The sequence below is a fragment of the Bufo gargarizans genome, chromosome 1 (genome assembly GCF_014858855.1).
Source record: "Bufo gargarizans isolate SCDJY-AF-19 chromosome 1, ASM1485885v1, whole genome shotgun sequence".
Lineage (NCBI taxonomy): Eukaryota > Metazoa > Chordata > Amphibia > Anura > Bufonidae > Bufo > Bufo gargarizans.
The window spans coordinates 433,399,165-433,424,395 of NC_058080.1; the positions used below are offsets into that span (position 1 = coordinate 433,399,165).

General features: G+C 47.2%; 1 protein-coding gene across 2 annotated transcripts in view; it reads left to right on the forward strand.

The window, feature by feature from the left end:
- The window catches only part of JAK2 (Janus kinase 2), a 327,031-nt gene that overhangs the window by 44,380 nt on the left and 257,420 nt on the right, over positions 1 to 25,231 (forward strand). Inside the window, exon 1 of one of the 2 annotated variants that reach the window (XM_044272099.1) lies at positions 23,173 to 23,364. The exons of the other annotated variant lie outside the window; for it this stretch is intronic. The gene's annotated coding sequence lies outside the window, so the exon portion shown is untranslated. Of the gene's footprint in view, positions 1 to 23,172; positions 23,365 to 25,231 lie in introns of those variants that run through there. 2 annotated transcript variants of the gene reach the window in all.

Consider the following 25,231-nt stretch of genomic DNA (forward strand, 5'->3'; position numbering starts at 1 on the left):
ACGGGAAACCCTGGGAGCAGATCCATTGCTGACCTAATTTCTCATTGATTTTGGTGGCTGAGGTTGCGTAAGTGTGTTGAGGACTATGGGTCAGCCTTTAGCACTTGTGCACGAGCTAAGGTGACACATACTCAACCTTCCGGATCTCTACTTCCGTTGCCCATCCATGGATTTTATCACTGATCTATCTAGTTCTGCAGGAAAGACAGTGATTCTGGTGGTAGTTGATCACTTTAGTAAAATGGCACACTTTATAGCATTGCCGGGCCTACCTAATGCTAAAACTCTTGTACAAGTGTTTGTTGATAAAATTGTGAAACTACATGGCATTCCCTCTGACGTGGTCTCGGATCGTTGGACTCAGTTTGTGTCATGGTCTTACCTTCTTGCTGTTCTCCTTCGTTTGACATGTGCTGGCGGCCATCTTGGTTTCTGGGTTTCTTGTAGCCTCCCACCCTGCGGCTTCTCCTTCCCACTGGGAGGAGCTGGATGCCTAGCTCATATACAGACGTGGACAAAATTGTTGGTACCCTTTGGTCAATGAAAGAAAAAGTCACAATGGTCACAGAAATAACTTTAATCTGACAAAAGTAATAATAAATTAAAATTCTATAAATGTTAACCAATGAAAGTCAGACATTGTTTTTCAACCATGCTTCAACAGAATTATGTAAAAAAATAAACTCATGAAACAGGCATGGACAAAAATGATGGTACCCCTAGAAAACACAGAACATAATGTGACCAAAGGGACATGTTAATTCAAGGTGTGTCCACTAATTAGCATCACAGGTGTCTACAACCTTGTAATCAGCCATTGGGCCTATATATATGGCTCCAGGTAATCACTGTGTTGTTTGGTGATATGGTGTGTACCACACTCGACATGGACCAGAGGAAGCAAAGGAAAGAGCTGTCTCAAGAGATCAGAAAGAAAATTATAGACAAGCATGTTAAAGGTAAAGGCTATAAGACCATCTCCAAGCAACTAGATGTTCCTGTGAGTACAGTTGCACATATTATTCATAAGTTTAAGATCCATGGGACTGTAGCCAACCTCCCTGGACGTGGCCGCAGGAGGAAAATTGATGACAAATCTAAGAGACGGATAATCCGAATGGTAACAAAAGAGCCTAGAAAGACTTCTAAAGAGATTCAAGGTGAACTTCATGCTCAAGGAACATCAGTGTCAGATCGCACCATCCGTCGTTGTTTGAGCCAAAGTGGACTACATGGGAGACGACCAAGGAGGACACCATTGTTGAAAACGAATCATAAAAAAGCAAGACTGGAATATGCCAAACTACATGTTGACAAGCCACAAAGCTTCTGGGAGAATGTCCTGTGGACAGATGAGACAAAAATCGAAGTTTTTGCCAAGGCACATCAGCTGTATGTTCACAGACGAAAAAATGAAGCATATCAAGAAAAGAACACTGTCCCTACTGTGAAACATGGAGGAGGCTCTGTTATGTTCTGGGGCTGCTTTGCTGCGTCTGGCACAGGGTGTCTTGAATCTGTGCAGGGTACAATGAAATCTCAAGACTATCAAGGAATTCTAGAGAGAAATGTACTAGCCAGTGTCAGAAAGCTTGGTCTCAGTCGCAGGTCATGGGTCTTGCAACAGGACAATGACCCAAAACACACCGCTAAAAACACCCAAGAATGGCTAAGAGGAAAAAATTGGACTATTCTAAAGTGGCCTTCTATGAGCCCTGACCTCAATCCTATTGAGCATCTTTGGAAGGAGCTGAAACATGCAGTCTGGAAAAGGCACCCTTCAAACCGGACACAACTGGAGCAGTTTGCTCATGAGGAGTGGGCCAAAATACCTGCTGAGAGGTGCAGATGTCTCATTGACAGTTACAGGAAGCGTTTGATTGCAGTGATTGCCTCAAAAGGTTGCGCAACAAAATATTAAGTTAGGGGTACCATCATTTTTGTCCATGCCTGTTTCATGAGTTTATTTTTTTACATAATTCTGTTGAAGCATGGTTGAAAAACAATGTCTGACTTTCATTGGTTAACATTTATAGAATTTTAATTTATTATTACTTTTGTCAGATTAAAGTTATTTCTGTGACCATTGTGACTTTTTCTTTCATTGACCAAAGGGTACCAACAATTTTGTCCACGTCTGTATATAGGAGGTCTGTGGCTTCAGTTCCTTGCTTGGTCCTCCTGTGTTCACATGCTTCCAAGACTGCTGCTGCTTCTGGTTCCTGATCCTGGCTTCGTCTGACTACCCTGCTGGTTCCTGATCCAGGCTTCGTCTGACTACCCTGCTGGTTCCTGATCCAGGCTTCGTCTGACTACCCTGCTGGTTCCTGACCTCTGGCTTCGCAAGACCCTGCTTCGGTTTAGCCATCCGTTTGGACTTTTGCCTTACAGCTTGGTTTTCAATAAAGCCGCCTTATTTCCACTTATCTCTTGTTGTATGTCTGGTTCATGGTTCCATGACATTAGGACCAAGCTATGAATTCTGACGGTACAGGGCCATCCTCGCTACCTACGCTGGTTGCCAGACTTGATCAGCAGGATCACCTGTTGGGTCGGTTCGCTGTGGCGTTGCAAACCCTGCTTGAACGCACGGCTCATTTAGCTTCCGTTGCCGATGGGTCGGTTGTCGCTCCTGGGCCCGCTCCTACTGCCGCTCCGGTTGTTGCGCCAGAGTCTACCCCGACACCTGTTGCTGCGCCTGCGGTGTTTCGGGGTATGACCGGTTCTGCCCCCCTTCCACAGCGCTTTGGGGGAGAGCCAACTCAGTGCCGAGGTTTCCTTAACCAGGTGGGCATTTATTTCGAGTTGCTGCCACATGCCTTTCCTACTGAGAGATCAAAGGTGGGCTTCTTGATCTCGCTGCTCTCGGACAAGGCCTTGGCCTGGGCCAGCCCTTTATGGGAGAACAACAATCCGGTAGTTGCCGAGTTTTCCGGTTTTGTTGCTTCTCTTCGGAAGGTATTCGATGTGCCGGCTCGTGCTGCCTCTGCTGCGAAGCTCCTTATGTCCATCAGACAGGGTTCACGATCCGTAGCTGAATACGCCATTGAGTTTCGTACCCTGGCAGCAGAGGTGGTCTGGAATAATGAGGCTCTGGTCGCTGCTTTCTCTCATGGTCTCTCGGATGCCTTGAAGGATGAGGTTGCAGCTAAGGACCTACCAGTGGAGCTCGAGTCTCTTATTTCTTTCCTGATTTTGATTGACACCAGACTCAGGGAGAGACCTTCCTTTAAGGAGAGCCTGCGGGGGTCTTCTAACAGATTGGCACCTACATTTGCTGTCCCACCCGTGCCTCCCTCTCCTCCCACGCCTCCTGGGGATGACTTGTCTGGGGGTGAACCCATGCAGCTGGGGTTTGCTCGCCTGTCCGAGGGGGAGAAGGGTACTCCGGAGACGCGAGGGCCGATGCATGTACTGTGGTCTCGGTGGGCATTTTCGGTTGGCATGCCCGAACCGTCCGGGAAACGCTCGCACCTGAGATCCGGTTGGGGGCAGATCTTGGGTGGAGTCTCCTCGTCCCCGGTTTCCCGTGTTGACAAACCACTGATTACTGTTGTCCTCTCCTGGGTCGGGGGCTCGGTGACGACCCAGGCGTTGGTGGACTCTGGTGCTGGTGGTTTGTTCATTGATAGTGTGTTCGCTGCCGCCAATTCCATTCCTCTGCAGCCTCGAGGTTCCCCACTGGCTCTTGAGGCGATAGACGGCAGACCCCTTCTGCCGCCACACGTGACTCAGGAGACCCTTCCAGTGGGGATGGCCATTGGTGCCGTTCACAGAGAGTCGGTCTGTCTCCAGGTTATTTCGTCTCCACACTACTCGGTGGTCTTGGGGTACCCCTGGCTCCAGAAGCATAATCCGACTTTCGATTGGAGATCGGCCGAGATCCTCTCGTGGTCACCGCAGTGTGGGGCTAGTTGCATCCATGGGCCTGTCAAGTTGCTGTGTACTTCCTCGGACTCTCTGTTGCCTCCTGAATACGAGGAGTACCGGGATGTATTCGATAAGGTGTGTGCGGTTGCCCTACCTCCGCACCGCCCATACGATTGTGCCATAGAGTTACAATCTGGTGCCGTTCCTCCTCGTGGCAAAGTCTATCCACTGTCGGTAGCGGAGAATGAGGCCATGGAGGAGTACGTGAGGGAGGCGCTTTCACGCGGACACATTCGCAAATCCTCGTCCCCGGCAGGGGCTGGATTTTTCTTTGTGAAAAAGAAGGGCGGTGAGTTGAGGCCTTGCATCGATTACAGGGGTCTCAATTGCATCACGATCAAGAACGCTTACCCGATACCCTTGATTTCCGAGCTGTTCGATCGCCTCAAAGGGGCCACGGTCTTTACCAAACTCGACCTGAGGGCGGCATATAACCTGGTAAGGATCAAGGCGGGCGATGAGTGGAAGACCGCGTTTAACACCAGGACCGGTCATTATGAATCCTTGGTTATGCCCTTTGGGTTGTGCAATGCGCCCGCAGTCTTCCAGGAATTCATCAACGATGTTTTCCGTGACCTGTTGCAGCAGTGTGTGGTGGTCTATTTGGATGACATCTTGGTATATTCTGAATCCATGGAGGCCCACATTCTGGATGTCAGACGAGTGTTGCAACGGTTACGAGAGAACAAGCTGTTCGGTAAGCTTGAGAAATGCGAATTTCACCGATCCCAGGTAACCTTCTTAGGTTACATCATTTCCGCTGAGGGGTTCTCCATGGATCCTGAGAGGGTTTCGGCTGTCTTACAGTGGCCCCAGCCCAGTGGTCTTCGTGCCCTGCAGCGCTTTTTGGGCTTCGCCAATTATTATCGGAAGTTCATCAGGGACTTTTCCATGCTAGCCAAGCCTCTCACGGATCTGACCAGGAAGGGCAGTAATCCCCAGGTCTGGCCGCTCGAGGCCATCCGAGCTTTTGAGGCTCTAAAGTCCGCCTTTGTGTCGGCTCCGATTCTGTCGCATCCCAACCCTGGGTTGCCTTTTGTCCTCGAGGTGGACGCGTCTGAGACAGGAGTAGGCGCCCTTCTGTCTCAGCGTAGAACACCAGAGGGTCCTCTGCTTCCTTGTGGGTTTTACTCCCGGAAACTGTCTTCCGCGGAGTGCAACTATCAGATTGGTGACAGGGAGTTATTGGCCATCGTGCAGGCCCTTAAAGAATGGAGGCACTTGCTCGAGGGCTCGGTGGTTCCGGTTCTCATCCTGACGGACCACAAGAATCTGACCTACCTCTCTGAGGCCAAGAGATTGACACCACGTCAGGCCAGATGGGCTCTGTTCTTGTCACGTTTTAATTACGTGGTCTCCTACCTACTCGGTTCCAAGAACATCAGAGCGGATGCCTTATCACGGCAGTACTCCGAGCTGTCCGGGGAGGAGTCGATTCCGACTTCGGTCATACCTCCGAATCAGATCCTGATCCTGGCTTCGTCTGACTACCCTGCTGGTTCCTGATCCAGGCTTCGTCTGACTACCCTGCTGGTTCCTGACCTCTGGCTTCGCAAGACCCTGCTTCGGTTTAGCCATCCGTTTGGACTTTTGCCTTACAGCTTGGTTTTCAATAAAGCCTTCTTATTTCCACTTATCTCTTGTTGTATGTCTGGTTCATGGTTCCATGACATTAGGACCAAGCCATGAATTCTGACGGTACAGGGCCATCCTCGCTACCTACGCTGGTTGCCAGACTTGATCAGCAGGATCACCTGTTGGGTCGGTTCGCTGTGGCGTTGCAAACCCTGCTTGAACGCACGGCTCATTTAGCTTCCGTTGCCGATGGGTCGGTTGTCGCTCCTGGGCCCGCTCCTACTGCCGCTCCGGTTGTTGCGCCAGAGTCTACCCCGACACCTGTTGCTGCGCCTGCGGTGTTTCGGGGTATGACCGGTTCTGCCCCCCTTCCACAGCGCTTTGGGGGAGAGCCAACTCAGTGCCGAGGTTTCCTTAACCAGGTGGGCATTTATTTCGAGTTGCTGCCACATGCCTTTCCTACTGAGAGATCAAAGGTGGGCTTCTTGATCTCGCTGCTCTCGGACAAGGCCTTGGCCTGGGCCAGCCCTTTATGGGAGAACAACAATCCGGTGGTTGCCGAGTTTTCCGGTTTTGTTGCTTCTCTTCGGAAGGTATTCGATGTGCCGGCTCGTGCTGCCTCTGCTGCGAAGCTCCTTATGTCCATCAGACAGGGTTCACGATCCGTAGCTGAATACGCCATTGAGTTTCGTACCCTGGCAGCAGAGGTGGTCTGGAATAATGAGGCTCTGGTCGCTGCTTTCTCTCATGGTCTCTCGGATGCCTTGAAGGATGAGGTTGCAGCTAAGGACCTACCAGTGGAGCTCGAGTCTCTTATTTCTTTCCTGATTTTGATTGACACCAGACTCAGGGAGAGACCTTCCTTTAAGGAGAGCCTGCGGGGGTCTTCTAACAGATTGGCACCTACATTTGCTGTCCCACCCGTGCCTCCCTCTCCTCCCACGCCTCCTGGGGATGACTTGTCTGGGGGTGAACCCATGCAGCTGGGGTTTGCTCGCCTGTCCGAGGGGGAGAGGGTACTCCGGAGACGCGAGGGCCGATGCATGTACTGTGGTCTCGGTGGGCATTTTCGGTTGGCATGCCCGAACCGTCCGGGAAACGCTCGCACCTGAGATCCGGTTGGGGGCAGATCTTGGGTGGAGTCTCCTCGTCCCCGGTTTCCCGTGTTGACAAACCACTGATTACTGTTGTCCTCTCCTGGGTCGGGGGCTCGGTGACGACCCAGGCGTTGGTGGACTCTGGTGCTGGTGGTTTGTTCATTGATAGTGTGTTCGCTGCCGCCAATTCCATTCCTCTGCAGCCTCGAGGTTCCCCACTGGCTCTTGAGGCGATAGACGGCAGACCCCTTCTGCCGCCACACGTGACTCAGGAGACCCTTCCAGTGGGGATGGCCATTGGTGCCGTTCACAGAGAGTCGGTCTGTCTCCAGGTTATTTCGTCTCCACACTACTCGGTGGTCTTGGGGTACCCCTGGCTCCAGAAGCATAATCCGACTTTCGATTGGAGATCGGCCGAGATCCTCTCGTGGTCACCGCAGTGTGGGGCTAGTTGCATCCATGGGCCTGTCAAGTTGCTGTGTACTTCCTCGGACTCTCTGTTGCCTCCTGAATACGAGGAGTACCGGGATGTATTCGATAAGGTGTGTGCGGTTGCCCTACCTCCGCACCGCCCATACAATTGTGCCATAGAGTTACAATCTGGTGCCGTTCCTCCTCGTGGGAGCATCTTTTAGGGACTACTAGGGTTTCTGTCCCAACAGGGACAGGCATCCGGACGGGGACGCTCCTTGCGGGGTAAGTCCCCGTGTAGATAGGTAGGGCATACTAGCCCCTGCCCCCCTTCTTAGGGTTGCCTAGGGCTAACCACCTTGCTTCCAACCATCTTGAAGGGGCTCATCTATTTTTCGTGTGTGAACGAGAAGCATCCAAGGACCGTTCTTCACCCCCAGTCCTCTCCATGAGACATCCTGATCAACAACCGGGTGAGAACGTTCCTGCTTCTTTTCAAATCTTTGGTCACACTGTTTCTGTATGTATTAGTTTGCCCGCTGGGCTGTCTTGTTATATCTGTTATGTATAGAGGCTCCTCCTCTGTTGTCTATAATTTTAGATTGACCTAAAATAAATGCTAAGTTTTATCCCTCTGTCCTACGGGATCAGTACTTCTTGCTACCTAATTTTGGGATTTAGTGGGCCTGTTTGACATACCTGGCCCTTCAGTTGACTTTGTTCCTCCTCGTGGCAAAGTCTATCCACTGTCGGTAGCGGAGAATGAGGCCATGGAGGAGTACGTGAGGGAGGCGCTTTCACGCGGACACATTCGCAAATCCTCGTCCCCGGCAGGGGCTGGATTTTTCTTTGTGAAAAAGAAGGGCGGTGAGTTGAGGCCTTGCATCGATTACAGGGGTCTCAATTGCATCACGATCAAGAACGCTTACCCGATACCCTTGATTTCCGAGCTGTTCGATCGCCTCAAAGGGGCCACGGTCTTTACCAAACTCGACCTGAGGGCGGCATATAACCTGGTAAGGATCAAGGCGGGCGATGAGTGGAAGACCGCGTTTAACACCAGGACCGGTCATTATGAATCCTTGGTTATGCCCTTTGGGTTGTGCAATGCGCCCGCAGTCTTCCAGGAATTCATCAACGATGTTTTCCGTGACCTGTTGCAGCAGTGTGTGGTGGTCTATTTGGATGACATCTTGGTATATTCTGAATCCATGGAGGCCCACATTCTGGATGTCAGACGAGTGTTGCAACGGTTACGAGAGAACAAGCTGTTCGGTAAGCTTGAGAAATGCGAATTTCACCGATCCCAGGTAACCTTCTTAGGTTACATCATTTCCGCTGAGGGGTTCTCCATGGATCCTGAGAAGGTTTCGGCTGTCTTACAGTGGCCCCAGCCCAGTGGTCTTCGTGCCCTGCAGCGCTTTTTGGGCTTCGCCAATTATTATCGGAAGTTCATCAGGGACTTTTCCATGCTAGCCAAGCCTCTCACGGATCTGACCAGGAAGGGCAGTAATCCCCAGGTCTGGCCGCTCGAGGCCATCCGAGCTTTTGAGGCTCTAAAGTCCGCCTTTGTGTCGGCTCCGATTCTGTCGCATCCCAACCCTGGGTTGCCTTTTGTCCTCGAGGTGGACGCGTCTGAGACGGGAGTAGGCGCCCTTCTGTCTCAGCGTAGAACACCAGAGGGTCCTCTGCTTCCTTGTGGGTTTTACTCCCGGAAACTGTCTTCCGCGGAGTGCAACTATCAGATTGGTGACAGGGAGTTATTGGCCATCGTGCAGGCCCTTAAAGAATGGAGGCACTTGCTCGAGGGCTCGGTGGTTCCGGTTCTCATCCTGACGGACCACAAGAATCTGACCTACCTCTCTGAGGCCAAGAGATTGACACCACGTCAGGCCAGATGGGCTCTGTTCTTGTCACGTTTTAATTACGTGGTCTCCTACCTACCCGGTTCCAAGAACATCAGAGCGGATGCCTTATCACGGCAGTACTCCGAGCTGTCCGGGGAGGAGTCGATTCCGACTTCGGTCATACCTCCGAATCAGATCCTGGCCGCCATTCGCACCAGCCTGACCTCTCCCCTGGGTGAGCAGATTTTGGCGGCTCAATCTGGTGCTCCCTCTGGGAGACCCAACGGCAGATGTTTTGTGCCTGAGGAGTTGCGCACTCGGTTGTTGCGAACCTACCATAACTCCAAGGCCGCGGGACATCCTGGAAAGAATCAGCTGTCCTGGGCTGTTTCACGTCTGTTCTGGTGGCCTTCTCTACGTTCCGACATCGCCGCATATGTAGCGGCATGCTCCGTTTGTGCCCAGAGTAAGTCCCCTCGGCACCTTCCGTTGGGCCTTTTGCAACCCATAGCCACCGGGGAGCGTCCATGGTCACACCTGGGGATGGATTTCATTGTGGACCTCCTTGCATCCCGAGGACATACGGTCATTCTCATGATTGTGGATCGGTTTTCCAAAATGTGCCACTGTGTTCCTCTCAAGAAGTTACCCTCTGCACAAGAGTTGGCCACGATTTTTGCCAGGGAGGTTTTCCGGTTGCACGGTTTGCCCAAGGAGATTGTGTCGGATCGGGGGAGTCAGTTTGTGTCCAGGTTCTGGCGCGCCTTTTGCTCCCAGTTGGGGATTCATCTCTCTTTCTCCTCGGCCTACCACCCTCAGTCCAATGGGGCCGCAGAACGATCCAATCAGGCCTTGGAGCAATTCCTTCGTTGCTATGTCTCCGATCACCAAGACAATTGGGTAGACCTCCTGCCTTGGGCTGAGTTTGCCAGGAACACGGCGGTGAACTCTTCCTCTGGGACGTCTCCCTTCATGGCCAATTATGGGTTCCAACCTGCCGTGTTACTGGAGGTATTCTCTCCCCAGGATATTCCGGCTGTGGAGGATCACCTTTCCGTCCTACGTGCTTCTTGGGTACAGATCCAGAAGTCCCTTGAGGTCTCTGCGCAGCGCCAGAAACTCCAGGCTGATCGCAGACGAGTGCCCGCTCCTTCCTACCAGGTCGGAGACCGCGTATGGTTGTCCACCCGCAACCTCAACCTTCGAGTGCCTACTCCCAAGCTGGCGCCTCGCTTTGTTGGTCCCTTCCGAGTGCTTCGCAGGGTAAACCCGGTAGCCTATGCCCTTGCGCTTCCTCCTGGCATGCGGATCTCCAACGTGTTTCATGTCTCCCTGTTGAAGCCACTGGTGTGTAATCGTTTCACTTCCTCGGTTCCTCGGCCTCGTCCGGTCCAAGTGGGCAATCGTGAGGAGTATGAGGTGAGCAATATCCTGGACTCACGCCTGGTCCGCGGTCGGGTGCAGTTTTTGGTCCATTGGCGTGGTTATGGTCCAGAGGAGCGTTCCTGGGTTCCCTCCGCAGATGTCCATGCTCCTGCCTTGCTCCGAGCCTTCCACGCACGCTTCCCTCAGAAACCGTTCTTTACTCCGCGGAGGAGGGGCCCTTGAGGGGGAGGTACTGTCATGGTCTTACCTTCTTGCTGTTCTCCTTCGTTTGACATGTGCTGGCGGCCATCTTGGTTTCTGGGTTTCTTGTAGCCTCCCACCCTGCGGCTTCTCCTTCCCACTGGGAGGAGCTGGATGCCTAGCTCATATATATAGCAGGTCTGTGGCTTCAGTTCCTTGCTTGGTCCTCCTGTGTTCACATGCTTCCAAGACTGCTGCTGCTTCTGGTTCCTGATCCTGGCTTCGTCTGACTACCCTGCTGGTTCCTGATCCAGGCTTCGTCTGACTACCCTGCTGGTTCCTGATCCAGGCTTCGTCTGACTACCCTTCTGGTTCCTGACCTCTGGCTTCGCAAGACCCTGCTTCGGTTTAGCCATCCGTTTGGACTTTTGCCTTACAGCTTGGTTTTCAATAAAGCCTTCTTATTTCCACTTATCTCTTGTTGTACGTCTGGTTCATGGTTCCATGACAGTTTGTTTCCAGATTCTGGAAGGCGTTCTGTACTCAACTGGGGGTACAACTGTCATTTTCTTCGGCTTTTCATCCTCAGTCGAACAGACACACAGAATACACTAATCAGAATCTAGATACTTACTTGAGATGTTTTGTCTCTGAGAAACAGGAGGAGTGGTCTTCATTTTTGTCTTTAACAGAGTTTGCCATAAACAATCATAGACAGGAGTCGACTGATAAGTCGCCGTTTTTTGGGGCATATGGGTTTCACCCGCAGTTTGGTACATTTTCTGGTTCTGACGCTTCTGGTATTCCTGAGAAATAACTTTTTTCGTCGTCATTGTCATCTGTAAGGCGGAAAATTCTAAATAACTTGAGGAATATGGGCAACAAGTATAAACGTATAGCTGACAGGAAGCATATGAATAGTCCGGACCTAAGAGTGGGTGATTCTGTGTGGCTGTCCACAAGAAACATTAAGTTAAAGGTACCTTCTTGGAAGTTGGATCCAAGGTTTATTGGTCCATATAAGATCACTGGCATTATTAATCCAGTAGCCTTTCGTCTAGAACTTCCTCAGGCTCTGAAAATTCATAATGTGTTCCATAAATCTTTGTTGAAGAGATATGTTGAATCTTTGGAACCATCTTTCTTGCCACCCGCTCCTGTCATGGTGGACGGTAGTTTGGAATTTCAGAAAGCCAAGATAATTGACTCTCAAGTTCTTCGTAGATATCTTCAGTATCTTGTTCACTGGAAGCTTTATGGACCAGAGGAAAGGATGTGGGTACCAGCATCTGACGTGAATGCAAGTCGTTTGGTGAAAGATTTTCACAGGTCTCACCAGGATAAGGTCGGTCCTCTGTGCCCGGAGGTCACCAGTAAAAGGGGGGGTACTGTCACGGACATTCCCGTGACAGGTACCAGGAGATCAGTGAGACTGGCAACACGTGGTTTGATCTGACAGGTTCCTTGTGGATCAATTAATGTCTGTGTTGTTTCTGGTAATGGTCACACCCCTTGCTTCAGGTGTTGCTTATGTGGTCATTTTACCTTCCCTGTTTATTGTGGGTATGGGTCCAACCATGCCGTGCAGTTTATAGCTTCAGTCTTTGTGGAGTCCTGGTGTTTAAATCTCGGCTGAGTTCCTGTGCTTCCATAGCCATTTGAAGTTAAGTGTCTTCTTTTCCTTTTGTTTATTATGTTGGTTGACTTGTGTCGCTCTCTTCCCTGTCATTTGTGTTTAGACCTGAGAGAGACTGCTGTTCGTCCTAAAGTTTGGAGGAACAAGTTGTCTCTTGTCCTGACATTAGTACCAGGGTCCTACAGGGTGAGTTAGGACTTTAGGCTCCGGTGTATGAACTCATCTACCTTTGGGGTTAATTCATACTTGCAGTCAGTCAGGACTTTGATGGGGGTTTTTCCTGGAGGTGACCTGCTCCTTTCCCTAGTTTCCAGGCCTTTTCCCCTCACCCCTTTCCCTCCTACATTTGGTGTAGGTCTCCCCCCCCCCCCCCCCCAAATCGTTACAAACACATTCACAGTAGTGTCTATTTTATTGTAGGATTACATTCATGAATGCTTGTGAAGCAATTGACTTTTTTGACTTATTTAAAGAAGCCGTGATTTAATAATTTTACAAATCATATTGCACTTTTTGTTTTAAAGGTATGGTGTATTGTGGCTTCTAATGGGGCCAACAGTCTAATACACTCTTTGTAGTGGCAACCACTGAAATACATAATATATATTTATACCTGCCAAAGAATGAACAGTAATAACTACCCACCCATTCAGGTGTTGGGAAAAAGTACTGGGACACTTCCATAAATTTTGATAGGCAAGAAGCACATTGAACTTCTGTGCTGTTTATGTATACACAGTATACATAATTGTTTTGTATTTCATTTAGGAGTGATGTACCATCTGTGAAAAATCATCAGGACCAAACCATGATAAAAAAAAATTGAGGATATATATTATTTGAACCCTAGAGAGATAATCTCATCTCATACATTTATGGCATATCCATAGGTTATGTTATAAATATCCATTAGATGTAGGTCTGCACGTCTCTCTAGAATGGGGCCCCTCGACCCTGACAGATCTTCTTCAAACCACGAAAAATGACTTTACTTTAGTATTGTAAGTATAAAAAACAAACAAACACAGCCATATTAGGTAAAGCCAAGAAATCATGGTAAATAAATCATCTACCACACACATCTTCTAACATAACATTATTGCAAGAATAACATGAAATTTTTGTGGTCTGTTTAGGACTTGTTTTCCCTTTTCATTTCTTCACAGAAAAGCATTTCAACATCAGAGCTAAATGTACATCACAAAACCTCCACTCAACATGCAATTGTATCATGAGTGTAATGAGATGTACATGACTGCATGAATTTGCTGCAATTAATGTTGTAAAGACTCTTTCAAAGAACTTTTATTTCAGGTATGGGGGGGGGGGGGGGGGGGGGCAGGAACCAGAGTTTAGGGGTTTCATCTCTTAGTCTACTTTCACACTAGCGTTTTGGCTTTGGCTTTCCATTTGTGAGATCCGTTTAGGGCTCTCACAAGCGGTCCAAAACGGATCAGTTTGCATTCTAAATGGAAAAGGATCCGCTCAGAGTGTATCAGTTCAGTCTCCATTCCGCTTTGGAGACTGACACACAATGTAAGTCAATGGGGACGAATCAGTTTTCACTGAAACAATAAAAAACGCATCCGTCCTTCATTGACTTACAATGGTGTACAAGATCCGTCTTGGCTATGTTAAAGATAATACAAACAGATCCGTACAGAACGGATGCAGCCGGTTGTATCATCTTAATGGATCCGTCCAAAACGCGAGTGTGAAAGTAGCCTTAGCCAGCACAAAAATTGAGCCTAGTTGGTCCTGGCTTAAAACAATGGCAGATGGACGTTTATGTCTAAACTAAACATCCTCCATGCCCTATAGCGGGGGAAATATAGCGAAATGAACAACTTACTATTCATGGTACTTTCCCCATTATTAGACACGGTCCAGAAATTAGCAAAATACATTGTGGGGTCTGCCACGTCTATTGATGTGCAGAATTTTGCAGGGCCCCATTGGTGCCCCAACACACTTAGTTCTCCAGCAGTCAAATGGTTAGACACTCTTTGAAGGCTATGGATTCATTTAGTGCATACAAGAATTTAGAAAAGGGATGAATAGGCACAACCACTTTCTGGAGTGTATACTACAAATTTAATTCAGCACACAGGCATTATAACATAAATACTAAAAATCACATACAATAAAATAACATTCAATAAAATGGCTTTCGATAAAATAGTATACAGCATATAACACAACAAGCAATTAATTATGGTGGCAAAATATAGCAGCAGAAGTGTCCAAAAATAGCAGCAATATATATTGATTTCCAGTGTATTTAGATAAAAACACTTTTATCCGTGTGTCACATTTAGGGGGAACCAGAAAATCCTCACTTATGTGTATACAAAGTTCTGGTGCCCAATATAGCATAAAATCGTTCACCGCTCCTTCTCTCTGGTTTGTGGGTGTTTATGGCATAAAATGCCTACTCACGTGCATGTCACAGTCCAAGAGGTGCGGATGCTGATTCTTCGTAAGGACGCTGGAGACACGTGTAGCCTGGTCAGTCGCGGAGTCAAGGACATTCCGCTACGTCATCCAATAGGACATCATTCAGTGGGTGTATCCTTGGTGAGGTGTTAGGTCAGGTGTCTGATCAGGTGATCCGTAGGTCCTATGCCAATATAGGCAAACGCTTTGTATTATCACAGGTCCTTTATGTTAACGGTATATAGATTCTTCCTTCTTTCAAAGAGCTTTCTGTGCGCACATATGCTCTTATTTGATCCGGTAACGGTTGTATAAAATGAAGACGCTGCAGTTGGCTGGACTAGACGCGTTTCGAGGCTACTTGCCTCTTCCTCAGTAGTTCCAGGACTGCAGTCTTCTAGTCCTTTATATAGTGCGTCTTTAATTAAAGGTTGGAGTGGAAAACATGGATCCAATTCCTTGTATATTGGAAATGGGTTCGGATCCAATATCAATTATACTTAGTTATAGGGATTGTCCCACATACATTGGAATGCCACCTATATTGAACTTGCGCATATAATATAAAATCCAAAATACATATATAAAATACTTTTAAAATAAAAAATTCCATAACAAATTTTGAATATAAAATATGTAGAGATATTCATCTGTCAGTCTTTATTGCGGTTTTCTCTACAATTTGATCTTCACTCTTTAATAGTGGAATGATAGATGGCACCAATAATTTCATCTATCATTCCACTATTAACCACTTCAACCCCGCTAGCTAAAACCCCCTTAATGACCAGGCCACTTTTTACACTTCTGCACTACACTACTTTCACCGTTTATCGCTCGATCATGCAACTTACCACCCAAATGAATTTTACCTCCTTTTCTTCTCACTAATAGAGCTTTCATTTGGTGGTATTTTATTGCTGCTGACATTTTTACTTTTTTTGTTATTAATCGAAATTTAACGATTTTTTTGCAAAAAAATGACATTTTTCACTTTCAGCTGTAAAATTTTGCAAAAAAAACGACATCCATATATAAATTTTTCGCTAAATTTATTGTTCTACATGTCTTTGATTAAAAAAAAATGTTTGGGCAAAAAAAAAAAAATGGTTTGGGTAAAAGTTATAGCGTTTACAAACTAAGGTACAAAAATGTGAATTTCCACTTTTTGAAGCAGCTCTGACTTTCTGAGCACCTGTCATGTTTCCTGAGGTTCTACAATGCCCAGACAGTAGAAAAACCCCACAAATGACCCCATTTCGGAAAGAAGACACCCTAAGGTATTCGCTGATGGGCATAGTGAGTTCATAGAACTTTTTATTTTTTGTCACAAGTTAGCGGAAAATGATGATTTTTATTTTTTATTTTTTTTCTTACAAAGTCTCATATTCCACTAACTTGCGACAAAAAAATAAAAAATTCTAGGAACTCGCCATGCCCCTCACGGAATACCTTGGGGTGTCTTCTTTCCAAAATGGGGTCACTTGTGGCGTAGTTATACTGCCCTGGAAATTTAGGGGCCCATATGTGTGAGAAGAAGTTTGCAATCAAAATGTGTAAAAAATGGCCTGCGAAATCCGAAAGGTGCTCTTTGGAATATGTGCCCCTTTGCCCACCTAGGCTGCAATAAAGTGTCACACATCTGGTATCGCCGTACTCAGGAGAAGTTGGGGAATGTGTTTTGGGGTGTCATTTTACATATACCCATGCTGGGTGAGAGAAATATCTTGGCAAAAGACAACTTTTCCAATTTTTTTATACAAAGTTGGCATTTGACCAAGATATTTATCTCACCCAGCATGGGTATATGTAAAATGACACCCCAAAACACATTCCCCAACTTCTCCTGAGTACGCAATACCACATGTGTGACACTTTTTTGCAGCCTAGATGCGCAAAGCGGCCCAAATTCCTTTTAGGAGGGCATTTTTAGACATTTGGATCCCAGACTTCTTCTCATGCTTTAGGGCCCCTAACATGCCAGGGCAGTATAAATACCCCACATGTGACCCCATTTTGGAAAGAAGACACCCCAAGGTATTCCGTGAGGGGCATGGCGAGTTCCTAGAATTTTTTTTTTTTGGCACAAGTTAGCGGAAATTGATTTTTTTTGTATTTTCTCACAAAGTCTCCCTTTCCGCTAACTTGGGACCAAAATTTCAATCTTTCATGGACTCAATATACCCCTCACGGAATACCTTGGGGTGTCTTCTTTCCGAAATGGGGTCACATGTGGGGTATTTATACTGCCCTGGCATTTTAGGGGCCCTAAAGCGTGAGAAGAAGTCTGGAATATAAATGTCTAAAAAATTTTACGCATTTGGATTCCGTGAGGAGTATGGTGAGTTCATGTGAGATTTTATTTTTTGACACAAGTTAGTGGAATATGAGACTTAGTAAGAAAAAACAAAAACAAACAAAAAATTTCCGCTAACTTGTGCCCAAAAAAATGTCTGAATGGAGCCTTACAGGGGGTGATCAATGACAGGGGGGTGATCAGGGAGTCTATATGGGGTGATCACCCCCCTGTCAGGCTCCATTCAGACGTCCGTATGATTTTTTACGGATCCACGGATACATGGATCGGATCCGCAAAACACATGCGGACATCTGAATGGAGCCTTACAGGGGGGTGATCACCCATATAGACTCCCTGATCACCTCCGTCATTGATCACCCCCCTGTAAGGCTCCATTCAGCTGTCCGTATGATTTTTTACGGATCCACGGATACATGGATCGGATCCGCAAAACACATGCGGACGTCTGAATGGAGCCTTACAGGGGGGTGATCAATGACGGAGGTGATCAGGGAGTCTATATGGGTGATCACCCCTCTGTCATTGATTACCCCCCTGTAAGGCTCCATTCAGACGTCCGTATGATTTTTTACGGATCCACGGATACATGGATCGGATCCGCAAAACACATGCGGACGTCTGAATGGAGTCTTACAGGGGGGTGATCAATGACGGAGGTGATCAGGAAGTCTATATGGGTGATCACCCCTCTGTCATTGATCACCCCCCTGTAAGGCTCCATTAAGACGTCCGCATGTGTTTTGCGGATCCGATCCATGTATCAGTGGATCCGTAAAAATCATACGGACGTCTGAATGGAGCCTTACAGGGGGGGTGATCAATGACGGAGGTGATCAGGGAGTCTATATAGGTGATCACCCCTCTGTCATTGATCACCCCCCTGTAAGGCTCCATTCAGACGTCCGCATGTTTTGCGGATCCGATCCATGTATCAGTGGATCCGTAAAAATCATACGGACCTCTGAATGGAGCCTTACAGGGGGGTGATCAATGACAGGGGGGTGATCAGGGAGTCTATATGGGGTGATCAGTGGTTCATAAGGGGTTAATAAGTGACAGGGGGGGGGTAGTGTAGTGTAGTGGTGTTTTCTGGTACTTTGCACAGCTACCTGTGTCCTCTGGTGGTCGATCCAAACAAAAGGGACCACAAGGTAGCAGGTATATTAGACGCTGTTATCAAAACAGCGTCTAATATACCTGTTAGGGGTTAAAAAAAATCACATCTCCAGCCTGCCAGCGAGCGATCGCCGCTGGCAGGCTGGAGAGCCACTCTCTTACCTTCCGTTCCTGTGTGCATATATGCGTGACTGTGCGCAGGGCTGCCGCCTCCGGACCGCACATCTGCGTTAGGCGGTCCGGAGGCGGTTAAAGAGTGAAGATCAAATTGTAGAGAAAACACAACAAAACCGCAATAAAGACTGACAGATGAATATCTCTACATATTTTATATTCAAAAAATTTTATGGAATTTTTATATTTTACAAGTATTTTATATATGCATTTTGGATTTTATATTATATGCGCAATAATACACTCACCTAAAGAATTATTAGGAACACCTGTTCTATTTCTCATTAATGCGATTATCTAGTCAACCAATCACATGGCAGTTGCTTCAATGCATGTAGGGTTATGGTCCTGGTCAAGACAATCTCCTGAAGTCTAACCCTGGGTTCAGACCTGAGCGTTCTGAAACGAGCGCTCTGTATGCGCGATTGTACGGGCGTTTACAATCGCGCATACAGAGACAAGCGAACACACATTGTCGCGCGTTCCCGAAAGTCTATGTACGGGAACGCGTGACAAAACGCTCCAAAAAAGCTCAAGAACTTGTTTGAGCGTCGGGCGTTTTACAGCGTGATCGTACGCGCTGTAAAACGCCCAGGTGAGAACCATTCCCATAGGGAAGCATTGGTTTCTCCTTGTTGAGCGTTTTACAGCGCGTAGGAACGTGCTGTAAAACGCTCAGGTGTGAACTTAGGGTAAACTGAATGTCAGAATGGGAAAGAAAGGTGATTTAAGCAATTTTGAGCGTGGCATGGTTGTTGGTGCCAGACGGGCCGGTCTAAGTATTTCACAATCTGCTCAGTTACTGGGATTTTCACGCACAACCATTTCTAGGGTTTACAAAGAATGGTGTGAAAAGGGAAAAACATCCAGTATGCGGCAGTCCTGTGGGCGAAAATGCCTTGTTGATGCTAGAGGTCAGAGGAGAGTGGGCCGACTGATTCAAGCTGATAGGAGAGCAACGTTGACTGAAATAACCACTCGTTACAACCGAGGTATGGAGCAAAGCATTTGTGAAGCCACAACACGCACAACCTTGAGGCGGATGGGCTACAACAGCAGAAGACCCCACCGGGTACCACTCATCTCCACTACAAATAGGAAAAAGAGGCTACAATTTGCACGAGCTCACCAAAATTGGACTGTTGAAGACTGGAAAAATGTTGCCTGGTCCCGATTTCTGTTGAGACATTAAAATGGTATAGTTCCGAATTTGGCGTAAACAGAATGAGAACATGTATCCATCATGCCTTGTTACCACTGTGCAGGCTGGTGGTGGTGGTGTAATGGTGTGGGGGATGTTTTCTGGGCACACTTTAGGCCCCTTAGTGCCAATTGGCCATAGTTTAAATGCCACGGACTACCTGAGCATTGTTTCTGACCATGTCCATCCCTTCATGACCACCATGTACCCATCTTCTGATGGCTACTTCCAGCAGGATAATGCACCATGTCACAAAGCTCGAATCATTTCAAATTGGTTTCTTGAACATGACAATGAGTTCACTGTACTAAAATGGCCCCCACGGTCACCAGATCTCAACCCAATAGAGCATCTTTGGGATGTGGTGGAACGGGAGCTTCGTGCCCTGGATGTGCATCCCTCAAATCTCCATCAACTGCAAGATGCTATCCTATCAATATGGGCCAACATTTCTAAAGAATGCTATCCAGCACCTTGTTGAATCAATGCCACGTAGAATTAAGGCAGTTCTGAAGGCAAAAGGGGGTCCAACACCATATTAGTATGGTGTTCCTAATAATTCTTTAGGCGAGTGTATATTGCTGCTATTTTTGGACACTTCTGCTGCTTTATTTTGCCACCATAATTAATTGCTTGTTGTGTTATATGCTGTATACTATTTTATTGAATGCTATTTTATTGTATGTGATTTTTAGTATTTATGTTATAATGCCTGTGTGCTGAATGAAATTTGTAGTATACACTCCAGAAAGTGGTTGTGCCTATTCATCCCTTTTCTTAATTCTTGTATGCCCTAAATGAATCCATAGCCTTCAAAGAGTGTCTAACCATTTGACTACTGGAGAACTAAGTGTGTTGGGGCACCAATGGGGCCCTGCAAAATTCTGCAGGGTTTTCTACTTTTGGACTGTCAGGTAGTGTAAGGTGGTGATGCTTCCCGAAGGTGGCAAGGCCTAGGAAACTTTTGGATAGCCAGATGGTAGGAAATCAACACTTGTTTCTGATTCTTGTCCCATGTAAACATGCTGTCAATCACTCAACAAAGGAGTGACCGATTGTCAGATGATTGCATCTTCTGTACAGGACTCAAAATGGTTAGTTGGTGGTACATTACACAGGAGATGTACTGACAACAAATTGCTGGTTCTTTTGTTCATCTGTCTCCTAATAAACAGAATATTGGGTTTCTGATTTTAGCAATATAAAACCAAATGGTTAATAATGTGTTCTTTTTGTGCAAAAGTAGAAAATGCATTTGAAAAGTTTTCAGACTCTTTCACTTTTTTTTTCATATTTTGTTATGTTGCAGACTTGTGCTAAAATAAAATAAAAATGTTCTCATCATTTGCCACCCCATGATGACAAAGTGAAAATAGAATGTTAGAACTCTTTGCTAATTTATAAAAAATTAAAACCTTGCATTGACACAAGTATTCAGACCCTCAGTACTTAGTTGAAGCACCTTTGGCATTACAACCTCCAGTCTTCTTGGATATAATGCCACAAGGTTTGCACGCCTTAATTTGGGCATTTTCTGCTATTCTTCTGTGCAGATCCTCTCAATATCTGTTTGGATAGTGGCCATGTTCAGCTCTCTCCAGAGATGATCACTTGGGTTAAAGTCAGTGCTCAGGACATTCACAGAGATGTCCCTAAAGATTAGAATGCCAGATTTTATGCCTGATGATCGTTAATGAACGTTCGTATGAACGCTCGTTAGTGATCCTCTGGCAGTCTAATACTGCCTCTAACTGCCCGATGAACAAGCAAATGCTCGTTCATTTGGCAATCAAGATCATGCTGAAAGATCTGGATTTGCCGGCAGCAGATTGAGCTGTCTAATAGCGATCTGCTGCTGGCACTACACTGTCCTGCATGGGGATGAGCGATGGCATAGAGATTGCTCCTCCCCATGTTGCGCAGAACATTGCTGCATGTAATAGCAACGGTGTCCTCTGCTAGCTATCTGCCGATTGCCTGCAGGGAATGCTTTCCTCCCAACAATCACTAGCAGCATCTGGGTGTCTAATACACCTTTATGTCACTCCTATGTTGTCATGGCTGTGTGTTTATCTTGTTGGAAGGTAAATCTTCAGCCCAGTCTGAGCTCCAGAGTGCCCTGGATCAGTTTTTCATTAAAAATATTTCTGTACTTTGCTCGATTCAGCTTTCTCTCAACCCTGACCACTTTCCCTGCTACAGCCACTGAAAAACACCACCTCAGAATGATGCTGCTGCAGCCACCATGGCAATGAGCAGTACCTGGTTCCCTCCAGAACTTAGGTCAAAAGTTCAATCTTGGTTTCATCAAACCACAGAATCTTGTTTCTCACAGTTTGAGAGTTCTTCAGGTGCTTTTTTTCTTACAAACTTTTTTCTTACAAACTCCAGACGGGCTTTCATGCATCTTTTACTGAGAAGCTACTTTCTGATCACTCTGCCATAAAGCCCAGATTGGTAGAGTGCTGCAGTGATGATAGATCTTCTGGAAGTTTCTCTTCTGTACAAAATATGTTTGGAGCTCAGTCAGAGTGACCATGGCTTGGTGTTTCCTCTGATATGCAGTCAGCTGTGAGACATTATATAAACAGGGGCGAGTCTTTACAAATCATGTGCAATCACCAGGATTTACCATAGGTAGACGCCAATCAAGGTGCAAAAATATCTTACTGGTCATCAAGAGAAGTAGGAGGCCCCTAGAGCTAAATTTCAAGTGTCATTGGGAAAAGGTCTCATTACTTATGTCCATGTGAAAGTTCAAGGGGGTTTTCCAGGAGTTTTATACTGATAAACTATCCTCCAATATCTGATGGGTAGGGGGTCTGACCGGGACTGACCGGGATTTTTGGCAGATTCCATGCCAAAAATCTGCTGAGGGCCTGTGTGATAACCGCTTCCCCTTATGTTCGTTGGGAAGCTGCCCTGCTGCTTTCCCACACTTTTCCATCGTGCTCGCGCCCGACACATGCGCAGAGACAGGAAAGCAGCCGGCTGAGTGCATGAGCCGGGATCGTGCAGTCACAAGGAGCGCGCTGCGCATGCGCGAGCCTTGCGCGATAGCAGCCTCACAGCAGGATGTCAATCACAGTGAAGGGAGGACGGGTAAGGGTCGGGCTTAGCTGGACTTGAAGCAAGGAGGCTGCCCCCTTGACTTCTAGCTGGCTCTGAGGATAGCGCGAATGGAGAATAAAACAGCGTTTTTATAAAGTATGCAGCAACCGATGGAGGAATGAAACACATGATTATGAACACATGGGGGCTACTGTGAGGTAATGATGTCGGTTTTATATGTGTTTTGGAGGTGACAGGTTCCCTTTAAAAATAGAAAAATATAAAGGGTATTGCTGAATCTGCAAATGTTCAAATTGCTAAAATATCATGTTATTCATGGAGAATGTTAATTTTTTATTTATTTTTTAACTCAACTCCCCCCTCCCCCCCAAAAATTAAAAAATTCACAACAAAAAAAAAAATCTAAAAGTTACTGGTCCTCCAAAATGATACCAATAAAAAAGATACCCTACAAGAAAACAAAACCTCACACACCTCAGTTCATGGAAAAAAGTAAAGAAAAGTTATGGGGTCAGCATAAGGTGACACAAAAAGGCGAGGCGAACAGTTGAAATCCTTGTTGCCGGTCGTGAAGCGGTTAATAACGCCCACGTATAGCTCGGTGCCAAGCATTGGGACCACAGCACACTAATGCGCGCGTCTGTCCTCAGCAGCCCCGCCATTGCCTCCTGAACAGTCCCTATCACCCCGGAGAACCGCCGTCCGCCACACTCCTCAGTGGAACGCACAGCCCGCGCAGGAGCCGTACCACGTGACCGCAGAAGTCACATGGGTGCGTCACGTGGGTTGGCGACGTCAGAAGGTCCTTTCGGAGAAGGGGGAACTAGCCGCTACCCTGTCACCACCAGAGGAAGAGCAAAAGCGTAACTGCCCCACGCCTGGCAAGGGGGCATAACAGGGAAAAGGACGGTGCCTGCCAGGCTGGCAAATGAAGGCGCTGGCAGCTTTGTGACTTACTGGGAAGTGCCTCGGATATTCCTATGGTGAGTAATTAGCATGTATGTCCTGTGGTACATGGGTGACTGTGGTGACGGCTCCTCCGCTTCCTTGGTGGGCATCATAAGAAGCAGGGCATGTTGTGTACGAGCCTTCAGGGGTAGGGAGGCACTGTACCCAGCAATGACTTACCTTATCTGGGGACCTACCCACAACTTTGTTATTTTCCTGTCATTAGGAAGGGGGTGTTTCAGTGACAAGCCACTGGTATAGATCCAGCTGTGCCATAGCCTGCCCTATGTTATGTGAAGGTTGTGCCAGTCTGAGCGTCCTGAAGAACCAGTTTCTGTCTTACCCATGGTTACACTAGAGGGGTTGTCACACTTATGGCATGGAGACTGTTAGAATAAAGAACCCATACTTACTGTCCTTGGCGCCTTCCTTTCCAGCACCGCCACTCTGTTCTGCCTGCTGGGCTTTGCTGTCCTGGCGGCAGCAGTGGTGTGTCCATATGCCGCACGTGACAACTGCAGCCAGTCAGTAGTCTCATGCTGTATACTGTTATAGGACTTCTCTAGCCTTAGGATAGGTCATCAATATCTGATCAGTGGGGAACGTCTCCCAGGACCTCTGCCTATAATGTGTTTGGGGAGGCGTGAGCGTTGGGGCCTCTTCTTAGGTCATGTGATGTCACGTACAATGGGAGCATAGCACAGTTCCATTGAAGTGAATGGTATCGAAGGTGCCGCGTGGCCATTAAGGGTCCATTCACACGTCCGTTGTTTCTTTCCTGATTTTTTGCGGAACAGATCTGGACCAGTTCTGTACCCATTCATTTTCATTGGGTCCTGAAAAAAATCGGACAGCACAATGTGTGCTGTCCGTTTCGTTGTTCCATCCCGCATGTCCGAAAAAATATAAAACTTGTCCTATTATTATCCGCAAAATCGGATCCTGGTATAATACAAAGTCAATGGATCTGCAAAAAACGGATGACATACGGAAACATTTTCAGGAACAACGGATCCGCAAAAAACGGACCGAAATTCGGGATATAGAAAAATACTGACGTGTGAATGTAGCCTTATTTACAGTGCAGACCGGCTATACGCTGCTATCTTCATTAGCTAAATAAGAGGCTGCAGCCTAATTGGCCGTGCGGTTCTCGGCTGCACCCCAAACCACTCTGACCGCGCCGTTTTGTCCTATCCTTACCTGTCACATTGTAATCAATAGCTGATGCTCTTATAAATAGTATTCTCATGGCCTTGAGAGAAAAAGTTACCTTTTTGCAGCAGCTCTCCATTTAGGTGACTTGAGAGGGCTCATACACCCTAGTAGAGCTTATTGATATGGATTGTCCTCGTCTGGCACCTCTGATTATCCTAAGGCTCCTTTCGCATCACCGTTTCTCCTTTCCGTTCTTCGGCTCCGTTGAGGAGCAGGAGAACGGAAAGGACGGATTCTGCAGATAACTGAGACCTAACTGAGCATAGACTATAATGGGGTCCGTTCGGGGTCCGCTCAGAATATGATTTTTGAGCGGAGACGAAAGTCCTGCACACTGAAGCTGTTCAATATATTTTAGGAAGTTGGCTGGATCAATTCAGGTAGGTGACCCAGCGCTTTGCTAAGGGTACCACACTGTCCTCAGATAGGGCAGAATAGAACTGCTGACAGATTCCCTTTGAGGGGGGAGGGGTTTAATACTCCGCCATTTTGTTGCATTTTTTTATAGCAAAAACTAGGAGTTTTGTTCAGTTTCTGTTATTGACTTCAAAAGCTGCAGAAAGCAAACCGTTTGAAAGCAGCCAGCGCCAAGGATCCATTGTTTTCCACTGATCTATGTTTCTGTGATTGGCTGGAGTGGTCATGTGTGTGCCTGTCCCAGTTTTTCTACTGGTGGCAGAGGGT